This window comes from Triticum aestivum, chromosome 1D (assembly GCF_018294505.1).
Source record: "Triticum aestivum cultivar Chinese Spring chromosome 1D, IWGSC CS RefSeq v2.1, whole genome shotgun sequence".
Classification (NCBI taxonomy): domain Eukaryota; kingdom Viridiplantae; phylum Streptophyta; class Magnoliopsida; order Poales; family Poaceae; genus Triticum; species Triticum aestivum.
This window is the reverse complement of record NC_057796.1, coordinates 246,517,272-246,545,165: the sequence shown is the minus strand read 5'-3', so window position 1 is coordinate 246,545,165 and position 27,894 is coordinate 246,517,272. Positions and strand designations below refer to the sequence as shown.

The 27,894-nt window shown below is 49.6% G+C and overlaps 1 pseudogene; it reads right to left on the bottom strand.

Annotated features, from left to right (window-relative positions):
* The window catches only part of LOC123158725 (DNA-directed RNA polymerase subunit beta''-like), an 89,551-nt pseudogene that overhangs the window by 44,247 nt on the left and 17,410 nt on the right, over nt 1–27,894 (bottom strand).

Below are 27,894 nucleotides of genomic sequence, written 5' to 3'. Positions count from 1 at the left end.
AGACAGCTACATTCACGTTAAATAGGGCACCATCAAAATCCGTTGAGACGATGCCTTTATGAACTGTGGTTTGGCAAGAAACCAAAGTTGTCGTTTCTTAAAATTTGGGGTTGTGATGCTTATGTGAAAAAGTTTCATCCTGATAAGCTCAAACCCAAATCGGAGAAATGTATCTTCATAGGATACCCAAAGGAGACAGTTGGGTACACCTTCTATCACAGATCCGAAGGCAAGACATTCGTTGCTTAGTATGGATACTTTCTAGAGAAGGAGTTTCTCTCGAAAGATGTGAGTGGGAGGAAAGTAGAACTTGATGAGGTAACTGTACCTGCTCCCTTATTGGAAAGTAGTTCATCACAGAAATCTGTTCCTGTGACTCCTACACCAATTAGTGAGGAAGTTAATGATGATGATCATGTAACTTCAGATCAAGTTACTACCAAACCTCATAGGTAAAGCAGAGTAAGATCCGCACCAGAGTGGTACAGTAATCCTCTTCTGGAGGTCATGTTACTAGACCATGGCGAACCTACGAACTATGAAGAAGCGATGGTGAGCCCAGATTCCGCAAAATGGCTTGAGGCCATGAAATCTGAGATAAGATCCATATATGAGAACAAAGTATGGACTTTGATTGACTTGCCCAATGATCGGCGAGCCATTGAGATTAAATGGATCTTCAAGAGGAAGACAGACGCTGATAGTAGTGTAACTATCTACAAAGCTAGAATTGTCGCAAAAGGTTTTCGACAAGTTCAAGATGTTGACTACGATGAGAGTTTCTCACTCGTATCTATGCTTAAGTCTGTCCGAATCATGTTAGCAATTGCCGCATTTTATGAAATATGGCAAAGGGATAAACAAAACTGCATTCCTTAATGGATTTATTAAAGAAGAGTTGTATATGATGCAACCAGGAGGTTTTGTCAATCCTAAAGGTGCTAACAAAATATGCAAGCTCCACCGATCCATCTATGGACTGGTGCAAGCATCTCGGAGTTGGAATATATACTTTGATAAGTTTATCAAAGAATATAGTGTTATACAGACTTGCGGTGAAGCCTGTATTTACAAGAAAGTGAGTGGGAGCACTACAGCATTTCTGATAAGTATATGTGAAGGACATATTGTTGATCAGAAATAATGTAGAATTATTCTGCAAAGCATAAAGGAGTGTTTGAAAGAAGTTTTTCAAAGATAGACCTCGGTGAAGCTGCTTACATATTGAGCATCAAGATCTATAGAGATAGATCAAAAACGCTTGATAAGTTTTTTCAATGAGTACATACCTTAACAAGATTTTGAAGTAGTTCAAAATAGAACAGTCAAAGAAAGAGTTCTTGCCTGTGTTACAAGGTGTGAAATTGAGTAAGACTCAAAGCCCGACCACGGCAGAAGATAGAAAGAGAATGAAAGTCATTCCCTATGCCTTGGCCATAGGTTCTATAAAGTATGCCATGCTGTGTACCAGATCTATTGTATACCCTACACTGATTTTGGCAAGGGAGTACAATAGTGATCTAGGAGTAGATCACTAGACAGCGGTCAAAATTATCCTTAGTGGAATAAGGATATGTTTCTCGATTATGGAAGTGACAAAAGGTTCATCGTAAAGGGTTACGTCGATGCAAGTTTTGACACTAAATCTAGATGACTCTGAGTCTCGGTCTAGATACATATTGAAAGTGGGAGCAATTAGCTAGAGTAGCTCCGTGCAGAGCATTGTAGACATAGAAATTTGCAAAATACTTACGGATCTGGATGTGACAGACCCGTTGACTAAAATTATCTCACAATCAAAACATGATCACACCTTAGTACTCTTTGGGTGTTAATCACATAGCGATGTGAACTAGATTATTGACTCTAGTAAACCCTTTGAGTGTTGGTCACATAGAGATGTGAACTATGGGTGTTAATCACATGGTGATGTGAATTATTGATGTTAAATCACATGGCGATGTGAACTAGATTATTGACTCTAGTGCAAGTGGGAGACTGAAGGAAATATGCCCTAGAGGCAATAATAAAGTATTATATATTTCCTTATATCATGATAAATGTTTATTATTCATGCTAGAATTGTATTAACCGGAAAAATAATACATGTGTGAATACATAGACAAACAGAGTGTCACTAGTATGCCTCTACTTGACTAGCTCGTTAATCAAAGATGGTTATGTTTCCTAGCCATAGACATGAGTTGTCATTTGATTAACGGGATCACCTCATTAGGAGAATGACGTGATTGACATGACCCATTACGTTAGCTTAGCACCCGATCGTTTAGTATGTTGCTATTGCTTTCTTCATGACTTATACATGTTCCTATGACTATGAGATTATGCAACTCCCGTTTACCGGAGGAACACTTTGTGTGCTACCAAACGTCACAACGTAACTGGGTGATTATAAAGGTGCTCTACAGGTGTCTCCAAAGGTACTTGTTGGGTTGGCGTATTTCGAGATTAGGATTTGTCACTCCGATTGTCGGAGAGGTATCTCTGGGCCCACTCGGTAATGCACATCACTATAAGCCTTGCAAGCATTGTGACTAATGAGTTAGTTACGGGATGATGTATTACGGAACGAGTAAAGAGACTTGCCGGTAACGAGATTGAACTAGGTATCGAGATACCGACGATCGAATCTCGGGCAAGTAACATACCGATGACAAAGGGAACAACGTATGTTGTTATGCGGTCTGACCGATAAAGATCTTCGTAGAATATGTGGGAGCCAATATGCGCATCCAGGTCCCGCTATTGGTTATTGACCGGAGAGGTGTCTCGGTCATGTCTACATAGTTCTCGAACCCGAAGGGTCTGCACGCTTAAAGTTACGATGACAGTTTTATTATGAGTTTATATGATTTGATGTACCGAAGGTTGTTCGGAGTCCCGGATGTGATCACGGACATGACGAGGAGTCTTGAAATGGTCGAGACATAAAGGTTGATATATTGGACGACTATATTCGGACACCGGAAGTGTTCCGGAGAAGTTTCGGATTAAACCGGAGTGCCGGAGGGTTACCGGAACCCCCCGGGGAAGTATTGGGCCTTAGTGGGCCTTGAGGGGAGAGAGAGGGCAGCAGCCAGGAGGTGGTGCGCCCCCTCCCAGAGGAGTCCTAGTTGGACTAGGAGAGGGGGGCGCAGCCCCCTTTCCCTCTCCCTCTCCCTCTCTTTCCTTCCTCCCTTCTTTTCCTAGTAGGACTAGGAAAGGGGAGTCCTACTCCTACTAGGAGGAGGACTCCCCCCCCTCTCCTTGGCGCGCCCCATAGGCAGCCGGCCTCCCCCTTGCTCCTTTATATATGGGGGCAGGGGGGCACCTAAGAACACACTTGATATACGATATTTTAGCCGTGTGCGGTGCCCCCCTCCACCAAATTACACCTCGATAATACCGTCACGAAGCTTAGGCGAAGCCCTGCGTCGGTGGAACATCATCATCGTCACCACGCCGTCGTGCTGACGAAACTCTCCCTCAACACTCGGCTGGATCGGAGTTCGAGGGACGTCATCGAGCTGAACGTGTGTAGAACTTCGGAGGTGCCATGCGTTCGGTACTTGATCGGTCGGATTGTGAAGACGTTCGACTAGATCAACCGCGTTGTGATAACGCTTCCGCTGTCGGTCTACGAGGGTACGTGGACAACACTCTCCCCTCTCGTTGCTATGCATCACCATGATCTTGCGTGTGCGTAGGAATTTTTTTGAAATTACTACGTTCCCCAACAGCGACGAGCCTGCGACAAGCACTTCAAGTGCGCCGGAGATGATCACGATCAGCTCGGACCCCAACCCATGTCGCAGCCCCCGACTCAGCCCTCAGCGTGAGCACGCTACCGACTTTGCGCTGGCAAGCGTCGGGATGTGTATCTTCACCGCTAACCTTGCCAGGTTTGCACAAGAGGAGCGACAATAGGAGGAGCCATTAAGGGCCACCCCCAACATGCCTCCTCCGTCAACTACACCACCCAAAGAGGGGTCCCCGACGAGGACCTCCGCCAATGAGCCCACGCTGCCAAGGGAGAGATCCCCGGCAAGGGCTTTTGCCGACGAGCCCACGCACGAGGAGGGAGAACCAGCAAGCACAGGCACCGGCAGCTCCATCCTGGCGACGAGTGTTGTCAGGGAGGGAACCCCCCCCCAACTCGTCACAGGTAAGCCGCCCGCCTCCTGGCCCTTGCTACTTCTTTAGTGCAATCTTTTTTGTTTTTGTTGCTTTGAGCTTCAATCTTTGTTTCATTTTATTTCCCCTTCTTGGCCTCCAGATCCCTCTTTGGTGGATCAGATGGATTTCGATGCCACCATTGAGGAGACCGCCAAGGATGCTGCCAGCGAGGCCGCCAAGGCTACTGCCGGCGAGGCCGCCAAGGGGTCTACCAAGGAGGCCGCCAAGGAGACCAGCGACCATACTGACGGCATCCCTGCCGCAGGAGCGCCCGGCACTACATCGGTCCCGGAGTCCTTAGCTTCCGAGGAGACGGTGGCCGAAGACCAACCGTCAACTTTCGAAGCCCCCACCCCAAGCAGATACCTGAAGGTAGGCGACGAACTGTTCGTCAGCATCCCGGCGAAGGCAGGCACCGGAGCACCGACCGAGGGGGAAGTTTTTGACGAAGAAGTCATTGCCGCCGCCAGGCTCCAGGTTGTTAATGAGCCGAGCACCAGCAGCGACAGTTCCAAGGAGGACCGGCTCCTCCAAGCCATGAGCGGCAACTTCCAGAAGCTTCAGGCGCTTCACCGTGCCCGCAAGGAGAAGCTAGACTCCAGGACGGCAGTCTTCGATGCGGCAGAGGCGGACTTCCAGAAGCGCGTCGAGTAGATGCAGATCTAGTTTTCTGAGGCCCGACATGAGCTGAAGACCAGCCAGGAGCAGCTGAGTGAGCGCTAGAACAAGCTCCTCCTGAAGCAGTCTGATGTTGAGAAGGCTCGGGAGGAGGCCACTGCACAGGCCACCAAGGACGACGGTCAGCTAAGTGAGCGCCGCGTTCTGCTTGACGCCCAAGAAGAGGACCTTGCCACTCGTGAACATGCACTTGCCACCAAGCTCCATGGAAAAGATGAAGAAATTGGGAAGCTTGTCGCGCAGCGGACCCAGGAGCTAGAGCAGAAACATAAACACGCAATCGACGCTCTGGTCCTGGATCATGCTGGCAAGCTGAAGGAGGCCGTCGACACTGCCGAAGTCGAAGAGGCCGCCCGGAATGAGCTGGCCGGCAAGGTGGAGAAACTAGAGGTGGAATTGGAGAAGCATAGCAAGGAGGTCTTGACGCTCAAGAGCGATAGAGAGAAAACCGCTTACACCTTGGCAGAGCTGCAGGTTACCATATTTGACAAGACCAAGCTGCTCTTCGAAGCCAGTGACTCCATGTCACGACCGGTTTTCCAATAAAAATATTTATTGAGAAACCAATCCCTTTTACGGACCAGTAGAGAAGAATTCCTTCTCACGGGTAGACAATTTCTTGATCACAGAAGAAAAACCAGGAGTACTGAATATAATACAAGGTTGAGCGGAGACTGCTCAACAATTTATTACAAACACGCCAATGACACACAAAGGCGGATAGGGTGGCATAACTACTAACTCACGATAAACGTGGTGGTGGAAAATATCACAGCGAAGTGGGCGACAGGACTCCTGAATCTAACAGCTCTTCGAGCGTCGGAGTGAGGCTCGAGGATAGTTATTGTGGGTGGCGGAAGCGTATATAATACAAGTGACCAATATCCAGGATCGCACGGGACTGACTGGGACTCCTCTAGGCGTCGGACTCACTATCAAACTCTTCATCCATGAGATCGCCCTCGTCAACATCTGGCCAAATCAACAAGCCAGGTGAGTACTATGAAAGTACTCGCAAGACAGTTCGGACATAAGATATAACAAATGTGAACATGATGCATATGAACAGATTAACAAGCGCACTCAGACAATGAGATAATAATGTATGGGAAATAAAAGGGAAGTCGGGCGGTAGTCCTCCCGAAACCACAAAGTAATACTGAGGGCCAATCGAGTGTCTGAATGACTCCTCGAAAGGATACAAAAGAATAACAATGCCGCAGTCGGGCGTCAAGGCGACACCACATAAAGGGCTTATAATGGAAAAATAAATAATGGTGCATGCCACAGTCGGACGTCTGAAGCGACATCACATAAAGGGCTTATATCAAAAGTAAATAGCGGGCGTGCCACAGTCGGACGTCTGAGCGACATCACATAAAGGGCTTATATTGAAAGTAAATGACAAGATTGCCACAGTCGGACGTCTGAGCGACATCACATAAAGGGCTTATATTTCACAACTTAATATTTCAGTGGCTCATAAATTAAAATCATTGCAAGGGAATATTCAGGTACGAGATAAAATAAAGGTTAGTCCATCCACAGGAATAACAATTCAAACGGGTATACCACTCAAGCTTGATCACCGGGGATTTACCACGAGGACTGACATAGATATGGATATACTGGACATGGTCCTTGACCATAGATACGATGACTCGGAAGGATTTGACTCTGCAGAGTTTGTACTTTAACCACAGCCAACGGATTTCAGTAGTCATGGGGACTAGTTCCGTTTACGGTGTTTTAGGAGAAACACATCTAACCAGTACACACCCATTCAACATTCCGAAGCCAGGAATCACCCTCGGCAACGTTCAAGAAAAACCTTGAGACGGGGAGGCTACAACCTCGCGTAGCATGGGATCAAATTTATATACGCGCGCTCTAAGGGGTGCCCTCCTCTCGGTCCCAACCAGAAACACCCATGCCCCCTGACCGGATGACTGGCTTTAATCCAGGGCCATGGAACCCTCATCCCGGCCCCTCTATTTGGTGTGTACACGGAAAGAGGTTAACAACTTACTAAACCGTATTCTCTGCAGAAAACATGTGGCAGCACGAAAGGGGAAGGACGGTAACATGGATCAGTCCACGTTAACGCCGGAGTTTATCAGATGACGTAAGACTGGCATGCTACAACAATACCATCTTGCTACCTTTCATGTCACCACATGATCAGGTCATCTCTCAACAAAGATCATGACAACTTCGAAACACACGGTCAGTTGCCTTGCATGCAACGTAATACTCACCGATGCTCATATGCCATGCACAAACCATTCAAGCAAACATGCAAAACACCCATCATATCAAAGGTTCAAACATGCTTGCCTGGTTCGGAGAAGTCGGAGTCTAGCTCGTCGAAGTTCGCGGCTCCGTCACCTCCTCCGGAACCTACGGTATAGCGAAAATGTACACTAACGTGAAAATCATCGCGTGCATAAAATTTGTTCCAAAAATTTTCCAAATAAATGCTACAAAAAACTAGACAAACATATAAGACTGACAGAAAAAGAATCAATCAAAAATCATCTTTTATTAAAAAGATATAAGGGTTTTAGTCCAGGGACTAATCTGTGATGAAACAGAAAAGATCCAGGGACTTAACTGAGAAAACAGAAAACGGTTCGGAAAGAAATGCGCCAGCCCAAAGAGAAAATGCATTCTGCCCGAAGGCGCCATCATAAAACGGTTTGAGGAAAAAGAAGAGAGGCTGACGGGGGGGTCCACACGTCAGGTTTAAAAACTCCAACGGAGCTCGCCGGCGCCCGAAGGCTGCGGTGGTCGCCGGCGTTGAACCGCGGTGAGATAGAGAGATCAGAGGGTACCAAGAGGTTCAGTGTGTTCTTCCGCGTCGGTGGGTGGTGGACTTGGCCGACGGAGAGCACCACGTCGATGGCGACACATTCTCCGGCGGACGGTGGTTCGGGCGATGGTGGAGTAGTCCGGTGGGTGCTGCAAACTCCAAATTGAAGCGCGGGTCAGCAGAGTGGATGCACTAGAAGGCTACTGGCAAGAGCTGAGGGGTAGGGGTGCACGCACGGGAGCGAATCGAGCTAGGTCCCGTGGCGGGTCGAGGCGGCCGGAGTTGGGGAAGAAGGCTCCCTCGGGGCTCTTCCAGTGGCTTGGCGTGGTATTGGTGGAGTGCAGAGGTGGTGTGGGTTCGAGTTCGAGCTCGGGGCCTCTATTTATAGGCCATCCGAGGGGGTGGCCGTGAACGGGATATCTCCGGCGAGCGATTACGGCGAGGCACAGGTTGGGCAGGGGGTTTAGGAGGCTAGGCACCATCAGGGAGAATCACTGGTCCCGTTCCACTGCGAAACCTTGGTCGGGCAAGGCGTAATGCGCCGATCCTCGACGGGGCGGCCGTACGGGCACGGCGGCGGCAGAGAGCGCGCTCCGCGCCTAGCAGTTCACGACGACGGATGGCAGCGTGCACGGGCGAGTGGGTGGCCACGCGGCGGCCTCCGGTGGCTTGGGAGGTGCTGGACGGCGCCGTCCACGCTGCGCCTCTCTGTGGCAGCCGCAAAGCCGCTGCTGCCGTCGCTCACGGGGTGGCGCACCTCCTCCTGCTCGTCGCCGACGCCCGCAAACCTCCAGGCGATCGTGCGGCGCAGGGATAAGAAGGAAGTGATAGGGAGCAAGGCGCCACCGCAGTACTGGCGAGATCGACATCGGGCTCTGAAGAAAAGGACAGCAGTTCCTGAAACTGTTAACTGAACTTTCTGAACATCACAGAAACAGTGCCCTTCAAGTGCTCGACGATATGATTTGGCATGAAGAAATTTTTTTCTGGAGCTGGGACTTGGTGAGGTGACCTCTCAATGCATCCAGAGGCTGCCTGAATTTTCTCAGATTTTTAGGAGGAGAATTCAAATGAATTTCATCAAATTTGGCAAATATGGTTCAAACTTGCAGCAAGCACAATTTGAAATATTTGAACTGGAGACCAGTGGATCTTCATGGATCTTGGTTGAGGGCTCTAAGGACTAGCCAGGGAAAAAGGTTTGGAGGCAAAACTCAAAGTAGAAATGGTAGCTCCTTTGTAAATCTCCAATAGCCAAGGTAGAGGGCAGAAATATTTTTGATAAGGAAATAAATGGAAGAGAAATTTATGGGGAGGTTCAAACTGCTGGATTTGAAGTATATCATGATCCAAAGATGGGGAAAGGCTTATGGGAGGGGATTTCCACTTAGGTCATGGCAAGAGGGATTTTTGAAAGGGGAAAAGATCACTCCAAATTCCATAGGGCTATTTAAAAGATTTTTCAAAAGAAATCTCCCAAGTGAAAAGCATCTGGTTTTGAGTCCACATAAGAAGGAAAAATCTCCAAGACCAAAATCAAGTCTTGGGTGAATCCAAAACAAAACACTTGTCATGAAAGAAAGTATTTTGAGCGGGTGAGTTCTTCAGAAAATTTTAAATAACATCCCTTAAATCAAATAAAAGTTTGAAAAAGCCAAACAAAATTTTTGGGTGTCACAACACCTACCCCCTTAGGAAAAATCTCGTCCCCGAGATTTCTGCTGATCCTCAAATAGATATGGGTACTTTGCCTGAAGAAAATCTTCTCTTTCCCATGTAGCTTCATCCTCGGTGTGATTGCTCCACTGGACCTTGAAGAATTTAGTTGTTTTCTGACGGGTCCTTCTTTCAGACTCTTCCAAAATCTTTACTGGCCGCTCTCTGTAGGTGAGGTCTGGTTGCACATCAATGATTTCATGAGATACATGCTTCTCCGGGTTGTTCACACATTTCCTCAACTGTGAGACGTGAAACACGTCGTGGACGTCTGACAGCTCTTTGGGTAGGTCTAGCTGGTAGGCTACCGTGCCTCTTCATGCAACTATACAGAAGGGTCCAATAAATCTCGGGGCTAGCTTTACCTTAATTTTGAACCGTTGCAGGCCCCTCATAGGAGACACTCGTAGGTATACGAAATCACCGGGTTCAAAGCTGACCTCACGATGTTTTTGATCGTAATAGCTCTTTTATCGACTTTGAGCTGTCTTGAGTCTGTCCCTGATCTATTTAACTTTGTCCTCGGCCTCCTTGAGCATGTCTGGGCCGAAGATACGACTGTCACCTGTCTCTGACCAATTTAGTGGGGTACGACACCTCCGTCCATACAATGCTTCAAAGGGTGCCATTTGCAGGCTGGCTTGGTAACTGTTGTTGTAAGCAAACTCGGCATACGGCAAACTTTCTTCCCAACTGGATCCATAGGTGAGCACACAGGCTCTCAGCATGTCCTCTAGGATTTGGTTCACGCATTCCGTTTGTCCATCAGTCTGAGGGTGGTACGTTGTACTGAATGCTAGTTGAGTGCCCAGAGCTTGTTGTAAGTGATCCCAGAATTTAGAGACAAATTGACTGCCTCGGTCGGATATTATAGTCTTTGGGACTCCATGCAAACGAACTATACGGGAGAGATAAAGCTTGGCTAGCCTTTGTGTGGAGTAGGACGTCTTCACGGGAATCAAATGTGCTACCTTGGTTAGCCTATCTGTGATGACCCATATGGCATCATTTCCGCGTTGCCATCGAGGTAGTCCGATGATGAAGTCCATTCCAATTTCATCCCATTTCCACTCTGGTATCCTGTTTGGCTGTAGTAGCCCTGCTGGCTTTTGATGCTCGGCTTTAATGCGCTGACATGAATTGCAACAAGCAATGAATGCGGCTATATCCCTTTTCATAACGTGCCACCAAAATCTTTCTTGAATATCTTTGTACATTTTGGTTCCTCCAGGGTGGATCGAGTATGGAGCGGTGTGGCTTTCGGTTAGGATTTGTTGCTTGAGTTCCTCAATGTTAGGTACGCAAAGTCTGTCCCCGTACCATAATATTCCTTCATTGTCTGTGACGAACTCTGAAGCCTTGCCAAGGCTCATCTTCCTCTTTATACCTTCGATGCTGGGATGTCCGTGCTGAGCCTTCTTAATTTGTTCCATTAGGGTGGGATGTATCTCCAGATTTGATACGTTGCCCTCAGAGACTAACACCATGTTGAGTCTAGCGAGCTCCTGCTGAAACTCAGGCCTCAAGTTTTGTGGACTGTCGTTGCCCGGGCTGGGGTTCCGACTAAGAGCATCTGCCACTACATTTGCTTTCCCTGGATGGTAGTGAATGCCGACATCATAGTCCTTGACCAATTCCAACCAGCGTCGTTGGCGTAAATTTAGCTCTGGTTGTGTGAAAATATATTTAAGGCTCTTATGGTCCGTATATATTTCACAACGATTTCCCAACAGAAAGTGCCTCCACTCCTTGAGTGCATGGATGACCGCTGCTAGCTCCAAGTCATGAGTTGGATAATTTTCCTCATGCTTCCGTAGTTGCCTGGAAGCATACGCGACAACTTTGCCATCCTGCATCAGCACGCACCCGAGGCCCTTCCGGGATGCGTCACAATACACTTCAAAGCTCTTGTGTATGTCTGGCACGATCAAAACTGGTGCTGTTGTTAGTTTCTTCTTGAGTTCTTGGAAGCTTTTCTCGCACGCTTCCGTCCATACAAACTTCTTGTCTTTCTTGAGCAACTGTGTCATTGGTTTTGCCATAGTGGAGAATCCTTCAATAAATCTTCTGTAATATCCGGCCATTCCCAGGAAACTCTGCACATCTGTCACGTTGGCTGGTGGTTTCCAGTCAAGTATGGCTTTGACCTTTTCTGGGTCTACGGCCATGCCTTCTTGGGTTAATATATGGCCTAGGAAACCAACTTGCCTTAGCCAAAATTCACACTTGCTAAATTTGGCGTACAATTGATGTTTCCTTAATTCTCCCAAAACAATTCTGAGATGTTCAGCATGCTCTTCTGGTGTCCTTGAATATACCAGAATATCGTCAATGAACACCACAACAAATTTGTCCATAAATTTCATAAACACTTTGTTCATGAGGTGGACGAAATATGCAGGGGCGTTCGTCAGTCCAAACGGCATTACTGTGAACTCATATAATCCGTATCTGGAGGTGAATGCTGTTTTAGGGATATCTTCTGTCCGTACTTTCAATTGATGATATCCCGATCTCAAATCAATTTTTGAGAACACCTTGGCTTGTGCGAGCTGGTCAAACAAATCATTTATCCGTGGCATCGGATATTTGTTTTTGATGGTGACCATATTGAGAGCTCGATAGTCTATACACATCTCAGTGTCCCATCCTTTTTCTTGGCGAATAATACTGGCGAACCCCAAGGTGAGGAGCTGGCTCGAATAAATCCTTTGTCCAGTAATTCCTTTATCTGCTTCTTCAATTCTACCAATTCTGAGGGTGCCATTCTATAAGGTTTCTTATAGATGGGAGTGGTGCCAGGTGCTAGTTCAATGCTGAACTCTATCTCTCGGTCTGGTGGCATGCCTGGTAGTTCTTCAGGAAATACGTCAGGAAACTCGCACACCACTAGAACTTTTCTCAGTTCTGAAATGTCCACTTTGTTCAATTTTGGTTGCCGTGACCGTGGTCTCTCTTGAGCTGTAACCTTTATTGTCTTGCCGTGATGGTGAGTGAGAATCACGGTCCGATTGAAACAGTCAATAAATCCCTTGTTGGTGGTCAACCAGTCCATCCCTAGGATGACATCCAGTCCTTTATTTTCCAACACGATGAGATTAGCCTGAAACTTTAGTCCTTCGAACTCAATGATCACTCCTTGGCAGTAACTCTGAGTGATCTGCTTATTCCCGGGGGACTTGATGATCATAGATTTTTCCAAGGGAAGTATCGGAAAACCATGTTGTAAAACAAAACTCTTCGAAACGAACGAGTGAGAAGCTCCAGAATCAAACAAAACCGTGGCAGGTACTGTGTTGACAGGGAACGTACCGAGCACGATGTCTGGGGCATTCTGCGCTTCTTCCCTGGTCACATGGTTCAGGTGACCCTTCCTGTGATTGTTGTTGGGGTTGAAATTGTTGCGCTTGGGGGCTGGATTATTCCCACCATTGTTCGGCTTGGGGACCGAGTTCCTTGGCTTTGGGCACTGTTTGGCATAGTGCCCTTCTTCACCACAAGCATAGCAAGTGACCCCTGGATGGTATGTAAAGTCTTTGTCCCTTGAATGAAACTGTCTGGTTGGCCTTAGATCAGTTGTCGTGGATTTTCTTGCTTCAATCCTCTGAACATCAGTCTTGCTTCGATTGTTGCGAGCAAGAGTCGCCTTGTCCCTCTTTCGCTTACGAATATCTTCCAGACTGCGGCGCTCATTCTCCAAAGTAATGGCCTTGTCAACCAGAGTTTTGAAATCTGGGAAAGTGTGTACAACCAGTTGGCATCTTAGTGCCGGTGCCAGGCCATCTAAGAATTTTTCCATCCTCTTGTTCTTAGTCATATGCTCGTCGTAGGCATAACGAGATAGCTGGGTAAACTGACTGTTGTATTCCGTCACTGACATGCCTCTCTGCTTGAGGTCATCAAATTCTCTTTTCTTGATTTTTATGATGCTCCTGGGGATGTGTGCCCCACGAAAGCCTTCCTTAAACTCCTCCCAGGTGATGTTGTGTTCACTGGGATGCATGTGTAGGAAGTTTTCCCACCATGCTGCAGCTGCTCCAGTGAGGTAGTGAGGTGCATAAAGCACCTTCTCATGATCAGAACATTGAGCAATAATCAACTTTCTTTCGATGTCACGAAGCCAATCATCGGCTTCAAGTGGCCTATCAGTGTGAGCAAACGTTGGAGGGCGTGTCTTCTGCAGTTCAGACAACTTGGAGTGTGGTTGGTATGGCTCACGGTGATTCCCATATTGATGACGTGATTCATCATTTCTTGGTGTTGCTGTTGGCTTTGTTCGAAAAGGCGGCATACTTGAGATAAGGCTGCCTCGCTGTCCTGTTGACTAGACTGTCCCTGAGTGAAGTTGTTGCTTGTCTGTGTTCCATAAACTTCTTCTGGGGGATTTGGCATGGAACGAGTCCACGGATGAGACATTTTCCACTCTGGGGGTATTATTTTGCAAAATTTATGAGTAAAACTGTGTGGCACAAGGAAAATCTTGCAGAGACAAAAATTTAAAAGACCTCAAGATTTTTCAAGGACATAAACGATTTCGCACGGAGAAGGACCGCTTAGCACATATCTTACACGCGATACGCAAACATACGATACATCACTCAGGATGTGCGCACACACTCCTGACATGTTATTTAGGCTGGCATACTCCTCCGGGATTCCACACGAAGCGCACACAAAAACTACAAACTAACGTACATATAAAACATATCATACATGCAGGCACAACGCGCGGCGACTAGGCGCACTCAGTCGGAGATGGTGAAGATGTCCTTCCCCTTGCCGAGGGTAAGACCCAGCGGTGCAGGAGACTCAACCTCCACCTCCTCCCTAATATGCTCCAGGCGTGTAGCACTGTGCTGAGGTGATGGCGTGGGTGCGACAGGCGGTAGTGCGGGTGCGGCAGGTGGTGCAGCTCTGACTGGAGTAGGAGCGATGACTCGGTCGAACTCCTCAGTGGTAGGCAGACGGCGAGCAGTGGCCAAGATGGCCGGTGAATAAGATGCTGAGGACGAGACGAAAGTCAGTGGCGGTGCCATGTGGAGAAGCTCCTTCCTGCTGGCAGGACCGCCCTGAACTAAGTCCATGCGGGCAGCCACAAGATCGTCCACGAGGTTGTCGAAAGATTCCTCTAGAGCTTTGAGATACTCAACGAGCATCTCGATAGCTTCATCTCGCTCTCCCCTATGGCAGGCGAATGCATAGTGACAAGTATATGGCACATGGCATGGGAGGTAGCGGTAGCGACGAGTCTTCATCATAGGGAGGATATCCCGAAGGCGAGCTATCGCCTCACGGGCGGCCATCTGCATGGCATGCCTCTCCGTAGGCATGGCCCTTCCCACAAAACGGAAGTGGCGAGACGCAGAACGTCCTCCCTTGAATTGCACCACGGCCTGGTGCATAGACACGTCGTCGCTGAGCTTGTGCTGATAAAGCGTGAACTCCGGACGCGTCGCTGGCCCGATCGCGAGCTTGGTGATGGAGACGAGGAGTTTGACAAACCCCTCGGCCACATTAGTGAACACCCGAGTCTCGCAGTCGTTGCCAGCCATCTACAAAAGTAGGCAAAAATTCTGAGTAGTCAAATCATAAATTTATGATGACCAACAGAAAATAGCTACATTTGCAAAATGCTGAAAAAGCACTAAAGACGCTAATAACCGATTAGCGATCGCACCTAGTGGCTTCCTACAGTCAGCCTGGCTCTGATACCAAGCTTGTCACGACCGGTTTTCCAATAAAAATATTTATTGAGAAACCGATCCCTTTTACGGACCAGTAGAGAAGAATTCCTTCTCACTGGTAGACAATATCTTGATCACAGAAGAAAAACCAGGAGTACTGAATATAATACAAGGTTGAGCGGAGACTGCTCAACAATTTATTACAAACACGCCAATAAACATAAAGGCGGATAGGGTGGCATAACTACTAACTCACGATAAAAGCGGTGGTGGAAATATCACAGCGAAGTGGGTGACATGACTCCTGAATCTAACAGCTCTTCGAGCGTCGGAGTGAGGCTCGAGGATACTTATTGTGGGTGGCGGAAGCGTATATAATACAAGTGACCAATATCCAGGATCGCACGGGACTAACTGGGACTCCTCTAGGCGTCGGACTCACTATCAAACTCTTCATCCATGAGATCGCCTTCGTCAACATCTGGCCAAATCAACAAGCCAGGTGAGTACTATGAAAGTACTCGCAAGACAGTTCGGACATAAGATATAACAAATGTGAACATGATGCATATGAACAGATTAACAAGCGCACTCAGACAATGAGATAATAATGGATGGGAAATAAAAGGGAAGTCGGGCGGTAGTCCTCCCAAAACCCCAAAGTAATACTGAGGGCCAATCGACTGTCTGAATGACTCCTCGAAAGGATACAAAAGAATAACAATGCCGCAGTCGGGCGTCAAGGCGACACCACATAAAGGGTTTATAATGGAAAAATAAATAACGGTGCATGCCACAGTCGGACGTCTGAAGCGACATCACATAAAGGGCTTATATCAAAAGTAAATAGCGGGCGTGCCACAGTCGGACGTCTGAGCGACATCACATAAAGGGCTTATATTGAAAGTAAATGACAAGAGTGCCACAGTCAGACGTCTGAGCGACATCACATAAAGGGCTTATATTTCACAGCTTAATATTTCAGTGGCTCATAAATTAAAATCATTGCAAGGGAATATTCAGGTACGAGATAAAATAAAGGTTAGTCCATCCACAGGAATAACAATTCAAACGGGTATACCACTCAAGCTTGTTCACCGGGGATTTACCACGAGGACTGACATAGATATGGATATGCTGGCCATGGTCCTTGACCATAGACACGATGACTCAGAAGGATTTGACTCTGCAGAGTTTGTACTTTAACCACAGCCAACGGATTTCAGTAGTCACGGGGACTAGTTCAGTTTACGGTGTTTTAGGAGAAACACATCTAACCAGTACACACCCATTCAACATTCCGAAGCCAGGAATCACCCTCGGCAACGTTCAAGAAAAACCTTGAGACGGGGAGGCTACAACCTCGCGTAGCATGGGATCAAATTTATATACGCGCGCTCTAAGGGGTGCCCCCCCTCTCGGTCCCAACCGGAAACACCCATGCCCCCTGACCGGATGACTGGCTTTAATCCAGGGCCATGGAACCCTCATCCCGGCCCCTCTATTTGGTGTGTACACGGAAAGAGGTTAACAACTTACTAAACCGTATTCTTTGCAGAAAACATGTGGCAGCACGAAAGGGGAAGGACGGTAACGTGGCTCAGTCCACGTTAACGTCGGAGTTTATCGGATGACGTAAGACTGGCATGCTACAACAATACCATCTTACTACCTTTCATGTCACCACATGATCAGGTCATCTCTCAACAGAGATCACGATAACTTCGAAACACACGGTCAGTTGCCTTGCATGCAACGTAATACTCACCGATGCTCTTATGCCATGCACAAACCATTCAAGCAAACATGCAAAACACCTATCATATCAAAGGTTCAAACATGCTTGCCTGGTTCGGAGAAGTCGGAGTCTAGCTCGGCGAAGTTCGCGGCTCCGTCACCTCCTCCGGAACCTACGGTATAGCGAAAACGTACACTAACGTGAAAATCATCGCGTGCATAAAATTTGTTCCAAAAATTTTCCAAATAAATACTATAAAAAACTAGACAAAAATATAAGACTGACAGAAAAAGAATCAATCAAAAATCATCTTTTATTAAAAAGTTATAAGGGTTTTAGTCCAGGGACTAATCTGTGATGAAACAGAAAAGATCCAGGGACTTAACTGAGAAAACAGAAAACGGTTCGGAAAGAAATGCGCCAGCCCAAAGAGAAAACGCATTCTGCCCGAAGGCGCCATCAGAAAACGGTTCGAGGAAAAAGAAGAGAGGCTGACGGGGGGGTCCACACGTCAGGTTTAAAAACGGCCAACGGAGCTCGCCGGCGCCCGAAGGCTGCGGTGGTCGCCGGCGTTGAACCGCGGCGAGATAGAGAGATCGGAGGGTACCAAGAGGTTCAGTGTGTTCTTCCGCGTCGGTGGGTGGTAGACTTGGCCGATGGAGAGCACCACGTCGACGGCGACACTTTCTCCGGCGGACGGTGGTTCGGGCGATGGTGGAGTACTCCGCTGGGTGCTGCAAACTCCAAATTGAAGCGCGGGTCAGCAGAGTGGATGCACTAGAAGGCTACTGGCAAGAGCTGAGGGGTAGGGGTGCACGCACGGGAGCGAATCGAGCTGGGTCCCGTGGCAGGTCGAGGTGGGCGGAGTTGGGGAAGAAGGCTCCCTCGGGGCTCTTCTAGTGGCTTGGCGTGGTATTGGTGGAGTGCAGACGTGGTGTGGGTTCGAGTTCGAGCTCGGGGCCTCTATTTATAGGCGATCCGAGGGGGTGACCGTGAACGGGATATCTCCGGCGAGCGATTACGGTGAGGCAGAGGTTGGGCAGGGGGTTTAGGAGGCTAGGCACCATCAGGGAGAATCACTGGTCCCGTTCCACTGCGAAACCTCGGTCGGGCTAGGCGTAATGCGCCGATCCTCGACGGGGCGGCCGTACAGGCACGGCGGCGATAGAGAGCGCGCTCCGCGCCTAGCAGTTCACGACGAGGGATGGCAGCGTGCACGGGCGAGTGGGTGGCCACGCGGCGGCCTCCGGTGGCTTGGGCGGCGCTGGACGGCGCCGTCCATGCTGCGCCACTCTCTGGCAGCCGCAAAGCCGCTGCTGCCGTCACTCATGGGGTGGCGCACCTCCTCCTGCTCGTCGCCGACGCCCGCAAACCTCCAGGCGATCATGCGGCGCAGGGATAAGAAGGAGGGGACAGGGAGCAAGGCACCACCGCGGTACTGGCGAGATCGACATCGGGCTCTGAAGAAAACGACAGCAGTTCCTGAAACTGTTAACTGAACTTTCTGAACATGACAGAAACAGTGCCCTTCAAGTGCTCGACGAAATGGTTTGGCATGAAGAAAATTTTTTCTAGAGCTGGGACTTGGTGAGGTGACCTCTCAATGCATCCAGAGGCTGCCTGAATTTTCTCAGATTTTTAGTAGGAGAATTCAAATGAATTTCATCAAATTTGGCAAATATGGTTCAAACTTGCAGCAAGCACAATTTGAAATATTTGAACTGGAGACAAGTGGATCTTCATGGATCTTGGTTGAGGGCTCTAAGGACTAGCCAGGGAAAAAGGTTTGGAGGCAAAACTCAAAGTAGAAATGGTAGCTCCTTTGTAAATCTCCAATAGCGAAGTAGAGGGCAGAAATATTTTTGATAAGAAATAAATGGAAGAGAAATTATGGGGAGGTTCAAACTGCTGGATTTGAAGTATATCATGATCCAAAGATGGGGAAAGGCTTATGGGAGGGGATTTCCACTTAGGTCATGGCAAGAGGGATTTTTGAAAGGGGAAAAGATCACTCCAAATGCCATAGGGCTATTTAAAAGATTTTTCAAAAGAAATCTCCCAAGTGAAAAGCATCTAGTTTTGAGTCCACATAAGAAGGAAAAACCTCCAAGACCAAAATCAAGTCTTGGGTGAATCCAAAACAAAACACTTGTCATGAAAGAAAATATTTTGAGAGGGAGAGTTCTTCAGAAAATTTTAAATAACATCCCTTAAATCAAATAAAAGTTTGAAAAAGCCAAACAAATTTTTTGGGTGTCACACTCCATTGCTGATCTGAAGCTGAAGCTGGCCAGCATGGAGGAATCCCTTAAGGGAAAACTTTGTTTTTGCCACTCTAGCTTTTGCAAACTTTGCTTATGCCACTATAGAATTTGACATATCTCTTTTGCCACTCTTAGTTTTTGACAATAGATCACAAATGCCATTCCGTGGCAAAAGCAATAACTTTTCATTTCACTTTTGCCACACTTAGATTTTGACAATGTATCACAATTGCCACGCTAAAATTATTGCTTTTGCCACAGAATGGCAATTGTGATGTATTGTCAAAAACTAAGAGTGGCAAAAGTGATATGTCAAATTCCAGAGTGGCATAATCAAAGTGGTCAAAAGCTAGAGTGGCAAAAACAAAGTTTTCCCATCCCTTAAGGGCAGCAAGGCTCGTGAGAAGGCCCTGGCCAAGGACCTCAAGGATGAGAAGCTGCTGCTTGAGAGTGATGCTGCCACTCACAACGATTACATGGAGGGCGTGGGGATCTGGACTGAGCGCCTCATTGATGCTGCAGAGAGGCTCACCACGTAGCTGTCCATCATGGGTATGCCGAACTTCAGGTTCTCCCACAACAAGGGGATTTCTGAGAGCGCCAGGCTGACCATGTTCTTCGAGGCCGTCCTCAAGGCTCTGAAGCTGCTCCACTCCAATCGAGCCACCCACCTGGCCAACAAGTCCCGCAAGCTTTGCGGGGGCGTCCTCCTCAAGGTGCTCACCAAGGTGGCGTATTGGAATCCCAACCTCAACCTCACCAATGTGCTCGAAAGCTTGCCGGAGGATGCGTACCGCAAGGCGCTTGCAGAGCTTGTTGTGCCCACCGTCAACAGGGTTGACCAAGTCAAGAGGGTAGAAGGCCAGCGCTGGGACTAGCCGCTCCGCTTTGTCTTGCCACCGTGAACTCATACCCAAGACAAATTTATCTTAAGTTAGAACTGTGGCAACTATTGATGTACTATAACTTGCTGTGTTTTGGGTTGAATGTACGTTTATCTTCCTTGTTTGATCCCTCCTTGTATGGCACACACCCTACGCGTTATTGGAAAAAGCTTGCCGTTGCACGCACCCTTGCCGCGAGCGATTTGAGGACGGGTCCATAGTAGCCTGCTGGGGGTGCCGCTGCCGGCAAGGCACCTTGCCGCTCTTGGCGCGGCCGCTTGAACTGTTGAGCGGACTCGAAACAGAGCATGGGTGCAACCAATCCAAACAAAGTTCCTTCGCGTGCAGGTTTTCCATACAAAGAACCGAAACCATTCGAGGGAAATAACCTTATTTTTAAAAGAAAATTCACTCGAGGTTTCATGACTTAGCTTTCGCCGCCGCATTCGCTTTCGCAAGCCGTCACTTTGCACGTCGCTTGTCGGTGCCCACACTCTCTACCCCCCCGACAAACTTGTGTGCGAGGGAACCTTCTGTCCTCTGAGAAAAAGAAAGAAGAGAAAATAGGAACGTGGAATCTTGGCGAATCGTGAGTACTTGCGGGAAGCGAATGTAGTACGATATCTTGGACAAGCATGCATATATACATACGTATATAACATGGAAATCAACAATGTACATACTGAAGCTTATTCAACTGCGCACAGGGTCTGCGCCTAGCTCTGTACATAGGGTTATATGCCTTGCTGGCAAGGCTAGTACAAAAGGGGGTTCCCGGCAACCGCGCCTCACGGGTAAAACTTGCGAAGATGTTCGATATTCCAGGAGTTTCTCACTAGAATGCTATCTTCATTCTCTAGGAGGACTGCGCCGGGCCTGGTGACTCGTATTACCCGATAAGGGCCTTCCCACTTTGGTGTCAACTTGTTGGAGTTCTTGGCCGACTGAATGCGCTGAAGAACAAGGTTGCCTTCCTCAAGGCTTCGGGTGTGAACCTTGCGTGCTATGGTAGCGGGGCAAGGCTTGCTGGTAGCGCGCAGCTCTCACAGCAGCCTGAAGACAATCCTCCTCATGGAGCGTAGCATCATCTTGTCACAACTGCTCTTGCACAAGCTCATCATAAGCGAGCACTCGAGGTGACCCGTATAAGAGTTCCGTGGGGAGAACTTCTTCTGCCCCGTATATGAGGGAGAAGGGTGTCTGCCGGTGGCTCGATTTGGTGTCGTCCTGATGGATCAAAGAACCGCCGGCAACTCATCAATCCAGCGTATTTCGCACTTGTGTAGCCTGTAAAAAGTTCTTGTTTTGAGGCCCCACAACACGTCAACATTTGCCCTTTCTGCCTGGCCGTTGCTTCATGGATATGCAACAAAAGCAAAACAGATTTTGCTGCCGAGGTCCTAGATGTACTGCATGAAGGTGCAGCTCGCGAGCTGCGTGCCGTTATCGGTGATGACTCTGTTTGGCACACCAAAACGACAAACTAATCCCTTGAAGAACTTGACGGCTGATTGTGTTGTCACCTTTCTCACTGCCTCCACTTCTAGCCACTTTGTGAACTTGTCGATTGCTATGTACAAGTACTCAAAGCCCCTGACAGCACGGGGCAAGGGGCCCAGTATGTCGAGCCCCCAAACCGAAAATGGCCAGGAAAGAGGGATCATCTGAAGAGCTTGAGCTGGCCGATGGAGCTTCTTTGAATGGAACTGGCACGCTTCACACTTGGTTACTAATGCAGTTGCATCCTGGAGAGCAGTTGGCCAAAAGAAACCTTGCCGAAATGCTTTGCTAGCAAGGGCTCTTGATCCTATGTGAGAGCCACATATGCCTGCATGTATCTCTGCCAACAGCTCTACTCCGTCCTCACGAGGAATGCACTTCAATTTCACGCCGTTTGGTCTTTTTATGTACAGGACATCGTCCACAAACTGGTACATGCTGGACCGATGGGCTACTTTCTCTACTTCATCCTGTTCCTCAGGGAGTTCCCCTGTTTGGAGGAAACGAACAATGTGTTGTGCCCATGCTGGAGCCTGAGGCTCGACGACAAGGACTAAAGGCATGTCTTCCGTCGCGGAAGCAGTCGTCTCGACTGCAAGGGCTTGAGGCCCTGCCGGAGCCTCGCGCTCTCCGGCAAGCTTGGCGTCCTCGGCAACTTCCTTGCCAGCAGATCCTGGGAGCTCAGCGGGAGAGTACTTGTCGGGGCTCAATTTCCTTTGCTTATTCTGTCCTGCCGATGGTTCAACGAATGGCTGAGTCAATTGGAGCACAAAGGTCCCTTGTTCCATAGGTAATTTGAGGGCATCACGTTTCGACAGGTCGTCAGGAATGCTGTTCTCTGCTCGAGGAACATGCTCTGCTTGAAGACCTTCAAAACGCTCTTCCAACTTCCTCACTTCATCTACATAAGCTTCCATCAATGGGCTTCGATAATCCTTGTTTACTTGCTTCACTACAACTTGCGAATCTCCACGGACGATCAACTTTCTGATCCCAAGGTCTGCCGCGATCCTGAGACCGGCAAGCAGTCCCTCATACTCCGCAGTGTTGTTTGTTGATCTCTCCCGGGGAAAGTGCATTTGGACCACGTACTTGAGGTGCCCTCCAGTGGCCGCGACAAGCAACACACCAGCACCGGCGCCTTGCAGCGAAAAAGCCCCGTCAAAGTACATGATCCAGTTGCGGCTCGTTTCCTTGCCGGGGAGAGTGGTCTCTTGAATTTCTTCGTTAGGCGTTGAGGTCCATTGTGCAATGAAATCTGCCAAGGCTCTGCTCTGGATTGTCGAAGTGCTTTCAAACCCGAGGCCAAAGCTCGACAGTTCCAACGCCCACTCCACAATCCTTCCGGTCGCATCTGGTTTGTGCAAGATCCGTTGCAACGGGAAGCGAGTGATGGCGATGATCTCATGTGCTTGAAAATAATGATGGAGCTTCCTCGAGGCCATAAGAAGGCCGAAGAGCAACTTCTACACCCTAGAGTATCTTGACCTAGTCCCCTGCAAGAGGGAGTTGACAAAATAAACCGGGTGATACATCGTATTCTTCATCTGTATCACTTCGTTTGCTTGCGCAGATCCTGCCTTGCCGGCACCAGACTCTGCCCTGCCGGGACCAGACTCTGCCGGGGGTCCTGCCTTGCCGGCACCAGTCCCTGCCGGGGAGAGCTCTGGCTCGCCATCCGACGGTCTCGCCACTGTGACACCTCCTTCATCAACTTCCCTCTGCGCCACTAGCGCAACACTGACCACTTGATCGTTGCCGCTAGATACAGTAGCAACGGCTCTTGCGGCTTAGGTGCGACTAGTATTGGCGTAGAGGAGAGGTACCTCTTCAAATCTTGTAGCGCTGCCTCGGCCTCTGGAGTCCATTTCATTGGTCCTGCCTTTTTCAAAATCTTGAAAAAGGAAAGGGCGTGCTTAGCGGATATGGAGATGAACCTACTCAAAGCAACAACGCAGCCAGCAAGCCGACACACATCTTTGACTCATCTTGGTGCTTCGAACTGCTCAATCGCTTTGATCTTGTTGGGGTTTGCTTCGATCCCATGCTGATACACAAAGAACCCGAGAAGTTTGCCGGATGGGACACCGAACACACACTTCTCAGGGTTGAGCTTAAGGTTGATCTTGCGCAAGTTTGCAAATGTTTCTTCCAAATCTTGCACAAGTGTTGCCTTGTCCTTGGTTTTGACCACTATGTCATCCATATATGCTTCCATATTTCTATGCAGCTGGGGCTCAAAACCAAATTGAACCGCCCTTGCAAACGTAAAACCAGCGCTTTTCAACCCGAAAGGCATTCGTATAACACAATACGTACCACATGGGGTGGTAAACGCGGTCTTCTCTTCATCCTCCTTCATCATGAAGATTTGGTGGTGTCCTGAGTAGGCGTCAAGGAACGACAGTAAGTCGCACCCGGCATTGGAGTCCATGATCTGGTCAATTCGTGGCAAAGGGATAGGATCCTTCAGACAGGCTTTATTGATATCTGTATAATCAATACAGAGCCTCCATTTCCCATTTGCCTTGCGCACCACCACTGGATTGGCCAACCATGTTGGGTGGAGCACTCCTCTGAGCAAACCTGTTGCTTCCAACTTCCTAGTGTCTTTGATGATAAACTCTTGCCGCTCCAAAGCATGCTTCCTGAGCTTCTGATTGACGGGCCGCACATGAGGACAGACAGCAAGGTGGTGCTCAATCACCTCCCTGGGAACGCCGGGGATGTCTGATGCTTGCCATGCAAACACATCGACATTCGCCTGCAGGAAGGTGACGAGCGCGCTTTCCTATTTGCTGTCGAGGGTGGAGCTTATAGTGAAAGCTCCGCCCGTGCCGTCCTCCTTGACGAGCACCTTCTTGGTCTCTGGTGGTGCTGCCTTGGATTTCTTGCTCTTGCCGGTGGAGCTCTCTGGCACGTCCTCAATGGGAATGCGGCACCCCTTAGGAGGCGCGTTTTCCGGAGTGGGTGCAAGAGGCCTTGTCGGGGCCAGAGGTCTTGCCAGTGACTGGGGTCTTGCCGGTGTTCTTCCCCTCGAGAGATCCAGTTGGAGGAGCAAGTGCCTTGGCGGCAGGTGCCACAACTACTTCCCGGTAGAGCTGGTCAGCACAGATGAGTGCATCTTTCTTGTCAGAGCCAACAGTGATGACGCTCATCGGGCCGAGCATCTTCAGCGTGTTGTAGGCGTAGTGTGATGCTGCCATAAACTTGGCCAATGCTGGGCGGCCAAGGATCCCGTTATACGACAACGGGATCTTGGCGATATAAAAAAATGATCTTCTCTGTCCTGTAGTTCAGCTCACCACCAAATGTGACTGGTAGTGTAATCTTACCCTTGGGCTAGCTTCTCCCTGGATTGATTCCTTGAAACGTGCCCGTCTCTTCGAGATCTCCATCAGGGATTTCCAACCTCTTGATCACCTTGGCCGAGATCAAGTTCAGACCGGCCCCACCGTCCACTAACATTTTTGTCACCTTGAGGTTGCGTATTGTTGGTGAAACTAGCAACGACAAGCACCCGACCACGGTTGTGCGATCAGGGTGATCCTCGGCGTAAAAAATGATAGGCGTGTTGGACCATTTTAGTGGGTTCTGGGCATCGATCGATGGCTCCATCGCATTGATCTCGCGCGCCCACTGTTTAAGTTGGCGGTGAGAAGAATGCAATGAGGCACCACCATCGATGCACATGGCTTCCGTAGCTTTTTGAAACTCGTGCTCGCTAGACTCGTCATCCTCTTCACGGTCATCATCTCCTTCTTTCTTGTCGCGGCCCCGAGCAGGCCTCTCTTGTTGCTTTTCCTTGCCGCGGCGCCCCCCTCAGCCGCCGCGCTTCTTGCCGGACTCGTCAACACCATCCTGGCCCTTCTCTTTGTCTCACCTTTCATACTCAGCTTTCTGCCTCTCCAGAAGCTGCTCAACTTGCCGGAAGTTCTGGAGGTCATGGCACTTGGTGCGGTGGATCTCGCAGTATTTCTTGTTGGAGCCCTCCGGCTTGTCGGTGGCTGCCAAGGCCTAGCAGACGGCGCAACCGGCAACCTCCTTGCCGGGGTCGTCAACCTTGGCCTTCCTGGCGGTGCCGAGGTTGCCGGATTCCTCGACGGCAAGCATGGTCTTGCCCTTGCGCTTCCCGTTGCACCGTCGGACCTTCTTTGCCGGGCCGACGACGTCTTCGTCTCAAGAGTCACTTCCCGCTCCGGCATTTTCGCTGGGGTACTTCCTTCCTTCTTCAGCTCGAGTACATCTGTTGGCCAAAACATAAAGCTCGGCAACATCTGTAACCTTTTTCATCACCAGCTCTTCATGGATCTTGCGGTTGCGCATGTTCTGATGGAATGCGCTGATGACGATCTGACGTTGTACTGCACACGGCTGAATCTCTGTATGTAGTTGCACAAGCACTCGCCATCCTTCTGGGGGATGAGATGCAAATCGCTTGCCTGGCCAGGAGCCGTGTGGCCTCCAGTAAAGGCGCCAACGAACTCGTGGCACAGGTCTGACCAAGAGGAGATGGAATCTACTGGTAGGTGCATCAACCATGACCTGACGTTGGGCATGAGCACCAACGGGAAGTAGTTGGCAAGCACCTTGACGTCCCGAGCCCCGGCAGCTTGCATCGTGATGGTGTAAACGCTCAGGAACTCGGATGGATGAGTCTTGCCGTCGTACTTCTCCGGGATCTCTGGTTTAAACATGCGGGTATTGGGCCACTGGAACTGCCGCAGCTCACGGCTAAAAGCTGGACAACCTACCTCGTAGGGCAAGTCACTAGAGTCCCCCGGCGCAGGCCTGTACACAGTAGGCCCTGCACGCCTATCACATTGATGTCGTGCTTCTCGTCGCCGCTCGATGGTAGTTCGAGCGTCCTATTTAACCCGCTCCCGAAGAACTTGACGTTGGTCGCGACGAGCTCGTGGATCAGACGACGCCGTGGATCCATCGTCATGGGCATCGACCCGCCGAGCTGGCGAGCGTTGCTGTCGTGGTGGAGGGGAGTGCACCTTGGTTGCGGTGCCTCCGGCCCTTCTGCTGTCGGCACACGCCGGCTCGATGGACCGACACCATGAAAGGCCCGCCTCCTGGTATCTATCTTTATTAGCATGGCCAATAAGGCTCTGGATAGCAGCCCTCCACTCTTCTTGCTTCTTCGCAGCGGGAGGAAAGTCGAGGAGTAGCTGCGCTCGTGCCAACGCTTCTGCTGGTGTGGGTGGCAGCGACAAGCGCAAGGAACGGGAGGTGCTCGGACTTCCAACCATGTTAGAAGGAGCCCCATCACGGTTCCGCGACCATGTGTCGTTCCCACCAGCATCATGGCGTGCATGCCGGCCCTGCGCATCTCGAGAGTGATGCTGAGAGCTCTTTCTGTGGGGACGCCCGTGGTCTGCAACATCGTGGCACCGCTCGTCGCACACGGCCTGGGAAGACCATGGCACGGGCGCTGGCGGGGGTGTCTTGGAGGTCGCCGCACCGCCCGTAGGAAGCACGGGTCCGTCCATGGACACAGCGGCGTGCGGCTCGTCGTCGCGAGCACGAACGATGCCGCTTGCCTAGCTTTGATTGCCAGAATGTCGTGGATGCTCGTGATCCGCACCTCCGCCACTATATGTGACTACACCATCACCTGTCCGTGCCGACACAGGCGGATCGGCTCCAGACGAACCAATCACTGTGATCTCCTTCTTCTTGGGAGCCATGGTGATCAAGGAAACGACGCGCTATAACTGCTAAACTAGGTTTGCACAACCTCTCCGCCCCTACCTGGCACGCAAAGGATGTCGGAGAAACGACACCTATGGGATCACGTGGATCCCTTCTACGGTTTGGCAGGGAAGAGGGGTGCATAAAGAGCAGATCTAATGATCAACATGATGGATTTTTACCCAGGTTCAGGCCGCTGAGGAGCCTAAAACCCTAGTCCTGCTTGAGTGTATATTATGCGTTCTTGAGCTTCGGCTAGCTGCTATGCATGCAAGCTGGGCCAGAAAGTCCAAAAATTCCGAATCCTTCTCTAGTACGCCTTGGTCCTCCTTTTATACGTCCAAGGGGCTGCCACAGTGGCACACATGAGGTGTAAAATAGCTATGCTTATCACTGACGTCCTGGGACAAAACGCGTTAAATGCGCTGGTTACGTGCCCCCTAGCTTTATCGGGGACGGAAATAGAGCCCATCCCGTCCGTCGCCGCCTCACCCCACCTTGACACGTATCCAGGCTGACGAGGCATGCAATGCCAGGCTGGCTGGCTAGCCGTTGCGCTGGAGCGGTGGCAGGATCTTCATGAAGATCTGCATGCCACCACGCAGGTGCTTGCCAGGCTGGCAAATCGGTCACTGTGCTGGAGCGGCGGTGGGGTGGCGGAGCCTTGTCATGCCCTCGCAAACGTCCCTGGCAAGGATCTTGCCGGGGTCTCGCAAACGTCCCCGACAAGGATCTCGGCAGG